General features: G+C 43.4%; 1 long non-coding RNA gene across 1 annotated transcript; it reads right to left on the bottom strand.

Moving 5' to 3' along the window:
* Positions 1-244: 244 nt before the first annotated feature.
* LOC130704678 (uncharacterized) lies at positions 245-15,247 on the bottom strand. The gene is made up of 6 exons (XR_009005134.1): positions 13,651-15,247; positions 13,145-13,169; positions 8,061-11,559; positions 6,877-7,455; positions 1,573-1,668; positions 245-544 (listed from the first exon to the last, which is right to left on the bottom strand). It is a non-coding gene; the product is annotated as an uncharacterized LOC130704678 (long non-coding RNA).
* Positions 15,248-16,461: the final 1,214 nt, after the last annotated feature.

Below are 16,461 nucleotides of genomic sequence, written 5' to 3'. Positions count from 1 at the left end.
TAACCAAGAATCTTCTAAAAAATTTAAAAAATTAAAAGCCCCTTGTAGGTGGATCTCACTCAAGAGCTGAATCACCTTCAGAAGGAGTTGGAGGCCAGAGGAGGATCTAGTAGAGAGGCAAGTCCAATCTTATGTAATTTCTTTTTTGCTTCTCAGTTTTCTACAAAAGGCAAATATGACAGAACAAAGTTTGGGGAATGGAGTAATTTATTAATAGAGCAAGTGTTGCCGAGGCCAGCTCAATCCCAGACCTAGTGTGTACACTTAGGGACCCTTGGGCCCTCTGCTCCAGGAGCTGTAGGCAGGACTAGGTTTCAGCACCCAGGCTGGAGAGATGATGCTCTTTTTCCTTAATCAGATCCTGGTTGGAGTCCTCTACCACATGGTGAACCGAGTTTCCCCCGTTGACTGATTCAACCTCTCAGCTGCTGCTGGGGATCTGAGCCACATCCCAGCTGGCGGAAGTTGGAGGGTCTCTGAGTCTAGACCAGGATGTCCAGGAGAATGTAACCCACATATCTAATTATAAATTTTCTAGTAGCCACTTTAAATGAAGTAAAAGGAAACAAGTCAAAATAATTTTAATCGGCAAAATGTTATCACTTCAACAAGTATTTACACTGATGATACAAACATTGTTTAAAAGATCTCAATGAGGTAGTTTCAATTTGCTTTTTCTTATTCTGTCTTCAGAATCCATTGTGCATTTTTACACTCAGAGCACATCTCAGTTGAAATAAGCCAAATTTCAGATGGTCAGTTGCCACCTGTGGTTGGTGGCTACAGTACTGGACAACCCACGTCTAGTCCATTCACCAACTCAAGTTGAAGCTAAATGATGGATTGAGTCTTTCTTTCCTTTTCTTTCTTTTTTTTTTTAAATGTAATGCATCTCTCCATCAATGCACTTAACTTTTTTTAAAAAATAAATTTATTTATTTATTTATTTATGTTTGGCTGCATTGGGTCTTCATTGCTGCGCCCGGGCTTTCTCTAGTTGCAGCGAGCGGGGGCTACTCTTGGTTGTAGTGTGCGGGCCTCTCATTGCGGTGGCTTCTCTCATTGCAGAGCACTGGCTCTAGGCACGCGGGCTTCAATAGTTGTGGCATGCTGGCTCAGTAGTGGTGGCTCACAGGATCTAGAGCACAGGCTCAGTAGTTGTGGCGCACGGGCTTAGTTGCTCTGGGGCATGTGGGACCTTCCCTGACCAGGGCTCGAACCCACGTCCCCTGCATTGGCAGGTGGATTCTTCACCACTGTGCCACCAGGGAAGTCCCTGGATTGAGTCTTTCATTCTAACTAGCATTCCAAATATCAGAAGTTCTGGGGCAAAGGTCAGTTATATTTATATTTATAGTTACATTTTATGTCATTACCTAGCACAATGGATGGCACATATTAGGTACCTGATATATCTATACAAGTAAAAAGGATAGAGCCCCAAGCAGTAATGGTCATTCAACTCATGGAAACATCTTGCTCATTTTTCCACAGAAAGTGACTATGGCCAAACATTTTAAAGAAGCAAGTAGATGTCTCATCTGCCTAGGTTATCTTGAAAAACTTACGTACCTGAAATGCGGATATGTCTGCTGCCTTTGGTGCATCGATTCAACACAGAGGGAGTCCCATGGACGCGTTCATTGTGCCCGTTCTGCTCTGTGGCCACTGAGAAGAATGAGACCAAGACAAATGGTCAGTTGAGGAAACTGGTGTCCAAGATCAAGGACATGGAGCCCCACCTGAGTAATGTTCCACAGTTTAACCCAAGGATGCTGAAGCTCCAAGGGGAGGCATCTGTCCTAACTACTCCTCCCCATGGAGGACCCAGGAGGAAGCAGCTCTGCTAAGGTCTCCATTAAATATGGGCATTATTTGAATCCTGGCACCTAAATTTTTATCCCCTAAACAATGGCGTTTCTCACCCTGAGTATGAATTAGAACCACCTGGAGATTTTTAAGAGGATATAGTATTTAGGTCATGCCTTGATCTGTGTTGTTCAATAGGGTAGGCACTGGTGGCCATTAAGCACTCAAAACAGGGGTAGTGCCATAGAGAAATGATAATATTTTGGATATATTGAGCTTAATACATATCTTATTGAAGTCGTTTTTGAATAAGTTTACAAGAAACTTTAGAATTACACCTGTGACTCATGTTCTATTTCTATTGAGAAGCACTGCCTCAACTATGGCTTCTCAAACTTGAATGTGCATTTAATTACCTGGGGTCTTCTTAAAATGCAGATTCTGATTCTATAGGGCTGGACTAGCCTGAGAATCTGCATTTCTGACATGAGCCCAGGATGATACCTCTGGTTCCTGACCACACGTGGAGAGTAGCAAAACCGGCACTGTCTGAATCTGCAATGTTTCTGAGACCCCAGGTGATTCTAACCCACACTGGGTGTGGGCAACCACTGTGATGGATGAATGTATGTTTGTTAAATATCCCAGTCCACAATATCACTTGTGAGAAAAATGAATGGTTGATTTTCTAAGTGAGTTTACTCTTTGCTCCATGCAAACTTGTATTGGGGATAGCAAAACCGGTCCCAGACATTTTGTCCTTGACAACCCACAGTCTGACTGTCAGACATGTCCCAGCATCTTCCACTGAGCCAGTCATCAGAGAGCCTAACAAAGTGAGTGGCACTGTTCCAGACAACAGGGGCACTTCTGAAGCTTCCTGTGCCTCCATCCACAGTCATGTTAGAATAAGCAGTTCTGCTCCAGACTCTGATAATTAGGGCCAGCTGGAGATGCTGGCAGTCCAGAAAGCCATTCTTCTCCAGTTTCCCTTCTCCTCTGAGCAAGTTCTAGTTCTAAGTTGCCATCAAGGTCCAAAGGCATCCCTACTCGTGCCCAAGGAAATCTCTGATTGGCTGGGAAAGATGCCTCTTTCTCTGTCTTGACGTTGGCCAAGATAACCCATTGTCTCAGGACTCCTAACATTACCTATTCATTTGTTGTAACACTAGGAAAATGAAAACCTGGAATCTAGCCAGCAAGATGAAATGAGAAAGGGAATTGTAAAGACAAAAAAAAGTTTATTATTTCAATATTATTCTGCAATAAATACAATTACTTTTCCTTGATTCAAAATAGATGCGATGTCTATCTTTTGTTATGATCTAGACTAACATATATTAAAGAGCAAACACAGCTATGGTGTCTGCTTTCATGAATCTAACACATGAAAGAGAGGACAGATCTTTAATCAGCGGGCCACAGAACAATATAAAAACTCCTACTATCAATATTAGGCCCATGTTTCTAGACACATAGGATAATTAGACCAACTCAGGGAAGCAAAGGAAATTTCCCCCAAGAAAAGTTCTGATTAGGGAATAAAAGCTGATTTAAAGAAGCTAAAATGAATGAAATCGTTGGGTTTTCATAGTAGAAGAGTTGGCCTAGCTCTGGTCCATTTGCTAAGCTAGTTATGTTTCTCTCCACAGTGGATGCTGATTCAGTCAAGAACCCCCTCCTCATTTCTGATGGCCTGAAGAGCCTCCAATAGAGGTATATCAAAGAATGGGAAAGAGCTTCCTGAGAGATTCAGCTACTTGGTTGGCATCCTGGGCTCCTCTTGATTCACCTCTGGCCGCTGTTACTGGGAGACGGATGTGAGAACAAGCAGAGAATGGGGGCCTGGGAGTTTGCAGAGAATCTGTTCACCGACAAGGAGAGTCCAACTGTGCTCAGAACTTGGATTCTGGACACTGAGCTTGAGAAAGGGAAGCTACTTTGAGGCCAACACAGCACCTCAGACTGCCCTCTGGGTGACCCCTGGGGTACACAACTGGGCATTTTTCTAAATATGAAAATTGGAAATATTTCCTTTTTTTGATGTTAGCGATGGAGCCCATATTTTCTCATTCACCAAAATTTCTGCTGCAGACTCCGTGCCCATTCTTTTCACCTTCAGGTCCAAGTACGTAATAGTGATCAGGGTGCCCTGAGGATCTATCCAGTGTTGGATCCAGGTTAAGTAATCCCTCCAATGCATGCTAGGGAAGACCAGTGAAACTCTTAACCACAAACACAAACAGAATACTTGGGGGGAAAAATATGTACGTGATACAGAAGTATTCTGCTGGTTTTACATATTAAACATGTCAGAGGACAAAAATGTATGGAACCTTTTATGAATCATCAACCTAGATTTTAATAATTTAATAATTTGTATCTCTTGAACATTCAGATCAAGAACGTGCATTGTAATTATTTTGTTCTAAGGACTATCTAATGTATTACAGAGATTTTTTAACTCAAAGAAAATATTTTATAAGATCTAAGTACGTCGTGATTTATTAAAATGATAGTAATATTGGGTTGGCCAAAATGTTCATTCGAGTTTTTCTGTAAGATGCTATGAAAAACCCGAACGAACTTTTTGGCCAACCCAATATTAGGCCCTCTTATAAACCAGTAAATAAAATTTATGTACTATAAAATTGAGAAATGAATAAATAGATTACAATTTATATTCTTTTTTCTTTTCTTTTCTTTTCTTTTTTTTTGGTCACAGCACACGGCATGCAGGATCTTAGTTCCCAGACCAGGGATCGAACCCTTGCCCCCTGCAGTGGAAACGTGGAGTCTTAACCACTGAACCTCCAGGGAAGTCCCTATAATTTATATTCTTAAATAAACATTTTCACCATTATGAAGTCATGGAGTTTTTTTCTAACGTTTCACTACACCTGAGTGTCTCAAGGTTAACAATGACCCTTAGGTGATGCAGACATTGAATGCTGTTGTCTAAAGGCTACTGTTGGAAATTCCCTGGTGGTCCAGTGGTTAGGACTCTGTGCTCTCACTGCTGAGGGCCTGGGTTCGATCCCTGGTCAGGGAACTAAGATCCCACAAGCCACACAGTGTGGCAAAAAAATAAATAAAATAAATAAATAAAGGCTACTGTTGTCAAGTTGGATATTATCATCATTCCTTCGCCCTCTAACTTTCTGCTGTTGGCTTCCCCATTGCTGTGCCCTCCTATAATTTCCTTACTGCACCACTGGTCAATTGAAAGGTAAGATTTTTGGGGGTCATTTTTTGATACTCACTTCCCAAATTATGACCTTCCACCACAGATAAAGTGAACTCAAAGTTTTCCTTCAGGTCTGCAGATATTCTTTACAGTTTCAGAAATCTAAGAACTTTCAAATGCAAAAATTACACCTGAGAACTTTCAAATGCAAAACTCAGCTATTATTTAAGAAGAGATTTGAGATTCCTGTTTCCAGAGACACTGAGGAGCCCGTATTTCCGTTCACATAAGAATACTGGAGATCTATCGCTAAATTATTTAAAGATGCACTTTCAGTCGAGTCAGGGAGATACGAGGACCCAGATACGTGCCAAGAGCTAAATGTGGAGCATTAATTATCAAGTGCTGTTGGCACGACCTTGAGCGAAGCCTGTGTCGGAGCAGATCAGCTCCACGCCTCAATCTTGGGTTCCAGGACACATGTTCAGGGACAGGAGGTGGGAATTTGACCCCTGCTGAGTGAGATCTTGAAACACGGGGTCCAATCAAACATAGGAGACTTTTAAAGTCCAGAGCTGCCAATGAGAGTGGGCAAGGAAAGCTTTACCACTGACCCAGGGGAAGGCAGGCAAGCCCCTCTCTGTGCAAATCTCCAACTGGGAAAAATATTGTAAGTAACTCCAGGATCAAAGGGCCGAGTCCCACCCACCTGGACCCTGTGAGGAGCAGGAGGTCTGATGACACAGGTGGGAGTGGTGACCCTGGTCCTCCCAGAACACACTCAACACGACCCATCATGAGACCTGCACAGTAGAAATGGGCAGAGACCTGGAATGCACCTTTTCCCCTAAAAATCATTTTTCTTTCTAACACCCCAGCCAAACTTTGCCCCTCAATTAAAAGAAAATTAATATGCTTTAATAATAAAACCATAAATGTTTAATAATAAAACCATAAATAATAAAACCATAATATGTTGAATAATAAAAACACATTCTTACTGGAATAGACTGAGTAAGGTCACAGAAGATACTGCCTTTGAAAATAGAACACAAATTATATTTGTTTTCTTTATTTACAAAATTGGAAAATAAATGTAAGTAACTTAGAATCCTAACTCCTTAACATACCCCCAAGGTAGCATTGCACTGAATTTCCTTCAAATTTTTGTGTTTTGCTTGATTTTTATTTGTTTATGAAAAGTCGACAGAACCTCAGCCTGAGAAACGGTGCCATGCGCTAAGCCAGGCCCTCCACGGGGCTCCACAGAGGCTGAGGGGTGCGCAGGGCAGTGGGAGACTCCCAGCTGGGCTTGGATCCTGCAGTGTCCCCTACTTGATGCCAGGGCTACCGCGTGCCTACAGGGACGCAGCAGCACTGGGCCAGGCGAGCTGTCTGCTTGCATGAGAAGAAGCCCCGGTGCCTCTGTCCTCCTCACCCTTTTCCCAGGAGGCCTAAAACAGGGGAGGTCAAGGGCATCCCACACTGTCTCACCACACTGATCAGCTGAGGTGCTCCCTGTTCACCTTGAGAGGCTTGGGAGGGCAGGATTGGGTCCTGTGGGACTAGGATGTTGAACCACTCCAGGGACACTTTCCACAAAAAACACAACGCAACCTGCACCTCCCAAAGTCGTGCATGTGGCAGCCCTACAGCACCTGGAGCGCTCTCTTTAGGGCCTTGTAAGGACTGGTTATCCATTCCCTGGGATACGTACTCAGTTCATCCTTCACTCGCTGGCACTGATATTAACCATCATTTATCTCCCCTGCATGGTCACATGCAGTAGTGGCCACCCCAGGGCGCTCCTCCGGTTTTTTGGTTTTCCTGAAGTGCCCTTATTTGCCCTCTGTGCTTCCTCATGCCCCCTCTACACTCACATTTCCTCTTCTTGTTCTTTTTCATCTCCTTTTACTTTCTTGATTCATTCTCTTGAATCCAGGATGAGAGGATTTCTGGAATCAGATTCCTGATGGGATAATCCTTTTTTAAAAAATTGTGTAATCTTGAGAGCTGAAAGGCAGAAAACAACTGTGCATGTCCAGAGACATCCAGTGCAGAAGAACCCCCGCAGAAGAGGGTACACAGCTCTTCTGACGCCCAGCCCACCTGTATGCCTGGGCCACTCAGGGTTGCTCAACATGGCTCAAGGGTGCAGACAGGCCAGGATGACACTGAGAGAGCGGGGAAGGAGGGCTGGAGAAAGATTTTATAGACATTGAAGTTCCCAGGACCTCAGGTGCCTGGATGAGACCAGGCCCTTCAGGATGAGAATCATAAAAAGAGGGAACAGGGAAGAGCTACAGAGAGGAGTCTACGGATAGGAAATAAACAGAATAAAAAGAGAGACATAAGTAGGAAATAAATTACGTGCCGATTGCTGGTCTCTGTATCCTAATCCTCAGAATCTATAACACAGGCTTCAGCAGGTACCAGGGCAGTGATGGTGATGGAGTGGCCTTGGGAAGAGAAAACACAGAGTTAGGGTGGAGGTGAGAACTTGGGTCCCTGCTGCCCCCTCTAACTTCCCCACCCCTGGCAGTGCCCTTAAACCAGGAGTAAACCTGAGGACAGGACATGAAGGTGCTGCCACAAGACCTAAACGTGCAGAGGGAGAATGTCTGCTTCTCACCCAGCACCTGGATCACACACGAAGGACTCTGCAGGTTCAAGTGTCTGTGAGGGAGTCGTGTCCCACCAGATAGCCTGCATTGTAAGTCAACCCCAAAACCCAACCCCAGAACGCTAGTGCTCAATTCCCAAGAGATGCCAACCAAACACAACCAAAGGCTTTGGTGTTTGGCAGTGGTCGAAGCAGAAAACAGCAGGTCTTGGGGGAAAGATAAGCTTTAAATACTAAAGCAAGAAAAGATAACTACAAACAGTACATCCAAAGCCCCCAAAGCAAGAGACATGAGAGATCTTATTCTTATGTCATGAAAACATGAAAAGAACACACATTTCCTTTTTCTCTTTGATTTTCCTTCCTTCCTCCCCAGTCTCCAAAGCAGCAGCTTCTCCCAGGATCCTTCTCCCCTTGAATCCTACCTGAGTGGTTCCCTACCTAGAGAGTCTTCGTCCTCGCTTGAGTCGTATATGCTCTCCACAAGCCATTCTTTAGAGACACAAACATGAGCAATAAAGTTATTAGAGAGAGTGGCTCACCCGTGCCTCCCCCTCCAGTGGAGGCCATGCTGGCTCACTCAGCATCACCCGGCTCCTTCCTCTGGGTTCTCAGCCTTCCCTGGGCTCCCTGGAGCCAGAGCCCTTCACCAAGACATTGATCACAGTTGCAAACCTTCACCAAGAGAGAGGATCCACCTTCAACTTGTCACTTCCCCGTTTCCACCAGATCCTTCTAGCTCTAGCCTCCAAAGGGATAACCCTCAGATTCCAACTGTTATAGATGTACTTTGTATTAAAGGACTTCAGTGAACAGACCGTGAGCCAGGCTCAAAGCTGCCCAAGAGAACATTCTGTAAAGATGGAAATATTCTGTGTTGGAAACATAGGGCTCTTTTTTTTTCCAAGTCTATAACTTTAAAAAAAAATTTTTTTAAACCTTTTATTTTATAGGGGAGTATAGCTGATTAACAATGTTGTGATAGTTTCAGGTGCACAGCAAAGTGACTCAGCCATACACATACATGTATCCATTCTCCCCCAGGTGCCCCTCCCATCCAGGCTGCCACGTAACATTGAGCAGATTTCCCTGTGCTATACGGTAGGTCCTTGCTGGTTATCCGTTTTAAATATAGCAGCATGTGCATGTCAATCCCAAATTCCCTAACTATCCCTCCCCACCACGCTAAGTCCATTCTCTAAGTCTGCGAGTCTGTTTCTGTTTTGTAAATAAGTTCATTTGTATGAACACAGGGCTCTTGGGCACTTGAAACGTGTCTAGTGTGATGAAGGAACAAATGCTTAATTTGATTTAATTTAATTAATTTAAGTATGAACAGGTGCATCTGGCTGGTGGCTACCACACTGGCCAGTGCAGCTCTAGAATCCAAAGAGGGGGAAGATGCGACCGCCTGTCCCCTGCTTGTTCCTTGCAGAGTAGTTCACTAGCCTTCCCACCGCTGATCCGACCAGTGACATTTTTCAGTCTAGCAGTTTCATCTTTTTGTTTTGTAGGGAAAAATATTGACGTCTACAGGACTATCAGATTCTATTAAAATACAATCTATTCCACACAAGATTCATGATCCAAAAGGAAACCCAAACCCTACTTTGTCTCATTTTATATTGACTTGAAACAACTTCTTTGACTTGTTACTTGTTAAGGCTTCAGAAGAAACCCAGACCCTATTTCTTTTGGCAGGTTTAACTGAAAAATTCCTGTCCCACTGTTGAGTTCCCCTTTCCCCACTTCACAACGCATAACCTCCCCTTCATCCTCCCAGGAAGGGAGCTCCTGATGCTCTGTCCCTGAAGGAGATCTCTGTCCAGTGTTTCATGCCTAGCACACAGAAACTAGGCCTGGCATTAATGATGGCTCTGATTTTCCACACGACAATGGCACTTGCTACTCTCGGCAAAATTTTCTGAAGCAAAATATGAGATCTTAGTTGGTGAAAGTTGGGGTGAATCTCTTCCTGGAGGCTCCTCCTTTCTCAGATTCCTTCAGAACCAGGAGTGACATGTGGGTTCCCCCCAGGGCTCCTGAAAAAGGAAGGAACCCTGCCCCAGCACCCTAGCCGAGGTGGGGGAGGTTTAATGCTGAGACCACCTGTAATCTAAAGGTTTGGGGGAAGAAGGGAAGGAGCAGGAATGAAGCATCATTGGGAGAAATACCCATTTAATACTAAAGTATCTGAGCGATCAAGGGCTGGGGTTACTGCATCTCAGGTCCTGCGAGCATCCCACACAAAGAGGCTTAGGAACAAGGATTAAAATCATAATTGATGCCAAACTCAAAGGAGAAGTTCAGTCTCTCCCAGGCAGTAGACGTGTGGGAGAAAGTGCAGAGGCTCTGGATCGAAGGCTCTAGACTGCCTCACCCAGTTCCCCACCCATAGGCTGTGCGACACCCCATAATTCATCCACCTTCTCCAGCCTCTGTTTTCTCTTATGTGAAATAAGGACAATGATGGCTGCTTTTCATTCACCACCAATCAAACTGCCTGAAGGGACTATAAAGGGCTGGATGGAGGTGAGAATTATTAATAGAAGTTGTTATTGACTCAATCACAGTGATTCTGAAACACACTTTTGTCCACTTGGAACCCTATGAACATTTGCCTAGCTGGTGATGGGATTTTTCCCCTGAGCTTACTGAGGTATTCCTGCCATACAAGAACTGCACACATTTTAAGTGTACAATTTGATACATTTTGAAACACATATAATCACATGAAACAGTAGTGATGGGATTTTTCATTTAGAAGCTGACACTGGCAGTTGCCTTGCTGGAGGCAACCTAGGGAAACACACACACAGACACACACATGTGCACATGCACACTCAGAATCATACCACCCAGATCACACAGACAACAGCCCACTGCTATGCACACAATCTGTCACCACTTAAAGGCAATGAAACTGCTTCTTGAAAAACAGCCATGGTTCTTTGCCTGGGAAATCAGCTTCTTTCATCACATCCTCAGCCCTTGTTCCCAGCAGGAATTCAGAATCAGGGTGGCTCTCCAGATGAAAGCCAGAAAACAAAGCCCACCTTCCTTATCATCAGCCTTTTTTCCCCAAGCAAATGATTGATTCCAGAGTACCAACCATTTTCAGTTACCCCTGAGGCCACCTGCAATTACAGAAAAGAAAACACTATGAGTATCAGATCACGCTGTGTGTTGTTGACATGGATCTTTTATCCAATTGGTGACTTTAGAAAAACAGATGGGAAACTGTCCAGTCAAATGTCCCAAAAGATAGTATAGGAGACACTGGTGAAAAAGGCACAAGCTTTTCCTGCACCATGAATCTTTCAAGTGCATATTGGTTGCCCCTTGCAAAATTCTTAATCCACTGAGGAAACACCTTTTTTTTTCTTTTTTTGGCTGTGTCGGGTCTTAGTTGAGGCACCCAGGATCTCCGCTGAGGCATGAGGGATTTTTCACTGTGGCACGCAGGCTCTTCTAGTTGAGGCATGCAAGCTCAGTAGTTGTGGCACACAGGCTTAGTTGCCCCACGGCATGTGGGATCTTAGCTCCCTGACCAGGGGACCAGGGATCGAACCTGTGTCCCCTGCTTTGGAAGGCAGATTCTTAACCACTGGACCACCAGGGAAGTCCCCTGAGGAAACATTTCTGATGAGGAAAGGTCCCTGCGTGATCTATAAGCTGATGCTGCATTTGTGAATGGCTTCTTAAATCAGGGGTCATTGGGGAGAGACTCAATGCTCCCCGACGAGGTAACTGTAACTCCCACCTATAATGCACATGCTCAGATTTTCATACGTGAATTCAACCGAATTAAAAAAGAAAGAAACCAAGAAAGCAGCACTTCTATCTCAGACGAAGAAGGGTGAGCTTACCTTGGCATTAAATGGACTCTCTTCCTCTGCCCTGTCCCTGGGCAGCTCCTCCACCAGGCCCTCGGGGGGAGCTGGAAGGACACGTAGTGACTGTCAGTCATTGGTGATGCTGCTCAGGAACCACTCAGGGAGGTCTGCTTGATGTGGACCCAGGGCCAGAGTCTATGGCAGCGACTGGTTAACAAGCAAGGACTGGGCATTAAGGGCCACCCTCCTTGGTGGATGAAGGAAGGCAAAGGAGAGGAGCAGGAAAGAAATGAGAAGCAGGGTCCAGGCTAATAACAAAGCCATATATTGAGTTCTTATTTGTCACTGTTCTGGGGTATGAAGCTCACACAATCTGACACTTGCAGAGCTGGTGGTGATACTATTATTGAATACACTAAAATATCTCCCTGATTCTTATATGCTTGGGGCCAGAGGCTGAGGAGCGACCCCAGCACTGACAGCTGTTGACCTGCATTGTCTACATGGAGCCTCACACCTCTCAGAATCTATGGACTGACCAGGGGCGCAAGGCTCCCGATGTGCGTTCACACTCATGACTGTGCCCAAGCCGGCTGTTAAATGCACCTATAGCTGCCCTGGGCTCCGGGACCACTGAGACCACCTCCTGATGGTGGGCAGTGTCTGGGACCCCTGTAGATGTACACAGATGCTGCGAAGCTCCTGCCCTGAGACGAATGACCCCGTGCCTGACTGACAAGTGCAGGGCAGCGATCTAGAGCACCAGCCACACGCCCAGGCTCCCACATTGTCTCTTCCATGTAGGAGCTCCTGAGCTTGGGTCAAACGTCTCAGCACCTCAGCTTCTCTCCCAAGGGAGTGGGGATAGTAAACCAATGCCCAGGCACAGCTGTGGGGAGGGTTGAACGAGACAATGTACATAAAGTGTGCAGTGGTGATAGGACTTTCTTTGAGAAAGGTGACGCCTGTGATTGTGATGTGTTAAGTGGGACATATCTACTGGGGAAACACGTATTTTTAACCGTATGTATTGCCCACACATTCACAATCACATCACACAGACCTACACACAGACAACCCTAAAGCCCCATGGACACAGACCCACACCACCTCAAGGGAACACAGCTGCTCCCAGGGGCTGCAGACCATGGCCATAGTTCTCTACCTGGAAAATCGGTCCTTACCCCACACCCGTAATCCTCATCCCAGCAGGAAGCTGGAAATAGGGTGACTTTCTAGACTAAAACCAGCAATAAAGCCCCACCTCCCTTTTCTTCTAGATTTTTCCTCAGCAAGTGAGTGATTCTAAAATACGTACCCTTGGGCTTCCCTGGTGTCGCAGTGGTTGAGAATCAGCCTGCCAATACAGGGGACACGGGTTCGAGCCCTGGTCCGGGAAGATCCCACATGCTGCAGAGCAACTAAACCTGTGTGCCACAACTACTGAGCCTGTGCTCTAGAGCCCGCGAGCCACAACTACTGAGCCCGCACACCACAACTACTGAAGCCTAAGTGCCTAGAGCCTGTGCTCCACAACAAGAGAAGCCACCGCAATGAAAAGCCCACACACTGCAATGAAGAGTAGCCCCTGCTCACTGAAACTAAAGAAAGCCCACATGCAGCAACAAAGACCCAACACAGCCAAAAATTAATTAATTAATTAATTAATTAATTTAAAAAAACATGTACCCTTTTCACTGGTTCTTGAGGCCACCTGCAAATACAGAAAAGAAGACGCTATGAGGGTCAGATCATGCTGTATACTGCCTGCACAGGTCTTTTGTTCTCTTGGTGAGTCTAGAAAAACAAATGGGAAACAGCAGTTGACTCAAGGGAAACCAAAGCAAAATAGACCAAACCTCCTCACGCCAAAAGGCACCGGCTTTTCCTGGAGAACATGTCACTAAAGTCCATTTTAGTTGGCAATCACATAATTCTTGTCCAAGGGGGAGAAATTGCTGCTGGTGGAAATGCTTGGTACCGTAGAGTTCTGTAATTGATGCCACCATTTTTGAATGACCTCCTGAATCACATGTCAGTGGGTAAAAGACTCCTAAGTGACACTCTCCCCAGCATGGAAACATTACATACCATCTATAATCTTCATTGTCAGATTTTCAAACATGAATTCAGTTGAACGTGAAATAAATGAACAAAGCGACATAATGATCTCAGACAAAAACAAGCAACCCTACCTTGGTGTTAGATAGGGTTTCTTCCTCTGCTCTGTCATGAGGGAGCTCCTCCAATAGGTCTTCAGGGAGGTTTGGCTGACTTGGGCAAGGAGACAGGCTGCATGGATGTGGTTGGTAAACAAGCATGGATAGAGCTGCCGCAGGGCCACCTGCCTGGTGGAAAAAGGAAGGCAAAGGAGAGGAGCAGAGAGACAGGAAAGACACAGCCCTTGGCTTTTCAGCGGAAGGCAACCTATATCATTGTGAAATATTCAATTTACAAACGGTACTAAACTATATGCTATCACTCATGACAGAGTCTCATCACTCATCCTGCCCATTTTGAAGTCCAGTTAAATTACTGCTACATTTTTAACATCTTCCAAAAACCATTTCAGCCTCCATGGATCACATATGCTATTACCACATTTATCATCTGTTGTATAGAATTTTGCAAGTGATGAAAACCAAACTTTTATTGGGGGGCTGGATTTAATTCCAGACAAAATATTCTATTATATTCATTCACTAACATTTTGTCATAAATACAATCAGTTATAGAAGTTTTGAAAATACTGATATCCTACTATTTAAAAATGACCACAATTAATAGATGATATTTTTGCTTCCAGTCTTCCTGTTCTGTACCATTTATGTGTATTCACTCGTTACTGGCTGTCCATACTCATACTAGTCAGACAACTGTGGGAGAGTTTACTAAGGAGTTCATCCTCCAACATGACCCCCATGGCAGGCAGCCATTACCAGCATTCCTAGATCAGCTTGTGGGAGCTACAATGGGCAATAAGAACCTTGCGCTCTAAATGCTGAGGATCTGTGTTCTGATTGTGGATTACTGCTTTCTGTAATGGAGGTGCAGACATAAAGGCAGGCCACTATTGTTACAAACCCCACCAGCTGAGTGGCTTCCAGGGTATTTAAAGGGAAAGCATCTTTTTTTTTCCCTCTCTTTCATTTTTTCCTTTCCCTTTTTGGGGGAGCCAGATATTTAAAGATAAGGATATTCAAAATTAATCGTATGTATGGGAGAATTTAGAAAGTGAGTGCACATTCCCAGAGAAAGACACAGCCTCAGAAAAGACCTGAGAAAACCTTAAGCTTATACCACAGAGTGATTCCAGCACAGAAACACCCTATAACAATTAAAACACACACACACACACACAAACACGCACAAAACAGCAAACACTGAGGAAGAGAAAGAATCAGATTTCCATAGATACCACATTATAAGATTCAAATGTCCAGTATTCAACAAAAAAAGTACAAGGCATAAAAAGAAACAAGAAAGTATGTCTAAAAAAATAACGACAAAAACCATCCCCAAGGAATACAATATGGCAGATTTACTACACACTATCTTGAGATATTCAAAAAGCTGAACGGAGACGTGGGCAAAGTCAGGAAATTGATTATGCAATTAAACTAGATATCACAACAAAAAATATAGTAGGAAAATCCCCAAATACTTGTAGATTGAACAATACACTTCTAAATAAAACATGGGTCAAAAAAGGTCTCAAGAGAAAATTGCAAAATATTTTGAACCAAATGAAATGCAAATACAGTTTGTCAAAATGTATGGAAAGACTGTCCTAAGAGGGAACTTTATAGAATTAAATGCAACATAATGGAAAATAAGATATAAAATTAATCATTAAGCTTCCATCTTAGAAAGCTAGACAAAGAAATGTAATATAAAGTGAGCAAAGAAATAATAAAAATTATTGCAAAAATCACTGAAATTGAAAACAAAAAATCAAAAGAGAATATCAATGAAACCAAAGCTGGCTCTTTGCAAAGAACAATAAAATTCATGAACCTCTAGCTGGGCTATCCATAAACAAAAAAAAGAAAAAAGAAGACACAAATTACTAATATCAGAAATGAAAGAGGGAATGATCATTACTGATCCTACAGACATTTAAAGGTTAACAAAGGAATATTTTGAACAACTCTATGCCCACAAATTTGACAGCTTAAATGAACTGGACTAATTCCTTGAAAGACACAAACTACCAAAACTCACACAAGGAGAAATAGATAATCTGAATAGACCCAGTTCTACTAAAGAAATTAAATCAATAATGAGTTATCTCCCCAAAATAAGAAAACACCAGGCCCTGATGATTTCACTGGTGAAATTCTACCAAAGAATTCTACCAAATTCTTACAAAGCAAAACATGCTTTTACTATATATTCCAGAAATCATGCTCTTAGGTATTAATCCAGTTAAACTGAAAAATTATGTGCACACAAAAACCTGCATGGGACATTTTATGGCAGCTTTATTCATGATTGCTAAAACACTGGAAGCAGACAAGATACCCTTCAATGGGTGGATAGGTTTTTTATTTTAAATAATTTTGGTACAACCATGCAATGAGTTATTATCCAATAATTTTAAAAGGAGAAGAAGAGCTATCAAGCCGTGGAAAAACATGGATGAAACTTAAATGTATATTACAAAGTGAAAGAAGTCAGCCTGAAAAATCTACATGCTCTGTGATTCTGACTATTCTGGAAAAGGCAAAAATATAGAGACAGTATTGGAAAGGGGAGAAGGATTAATAGCTGAAACACAGGGGCAGTGAAACTATTCTGCGTGACACTGAAATGGTGAATAAAGACATTATGCATTTGTCAAAAACTATAGAAACATATAACACAAAGAGTAAACCTTAATGTAAACTATGGACTTTAGTTAATAATAATATATCAATACTGGTTCATTAATAGTAACACATATACCACACTAATGTTAAGATGTTGATAATAGGAGAAACTAGGGTGGGGGAGGGGAGTATATG

Source organism: Balaenoptera acutorostrata, chromosome 13, assembly GCF_949987535.1.
Source record: "Balaenoptera acutorostrata chromosome 13, mBalAcu1.1, whole genome shotgun sequence".
Lineage (NCBI taxonomy): Eukaryota > Metazoa > Chordata > Mammalia > Artiodactyla > Balaenopteridae > Balaenoptera > Balaenoptera acutorostrata.
This window is presented reverse-complemented; position numbering and strand designations above follow the sequence as displayed.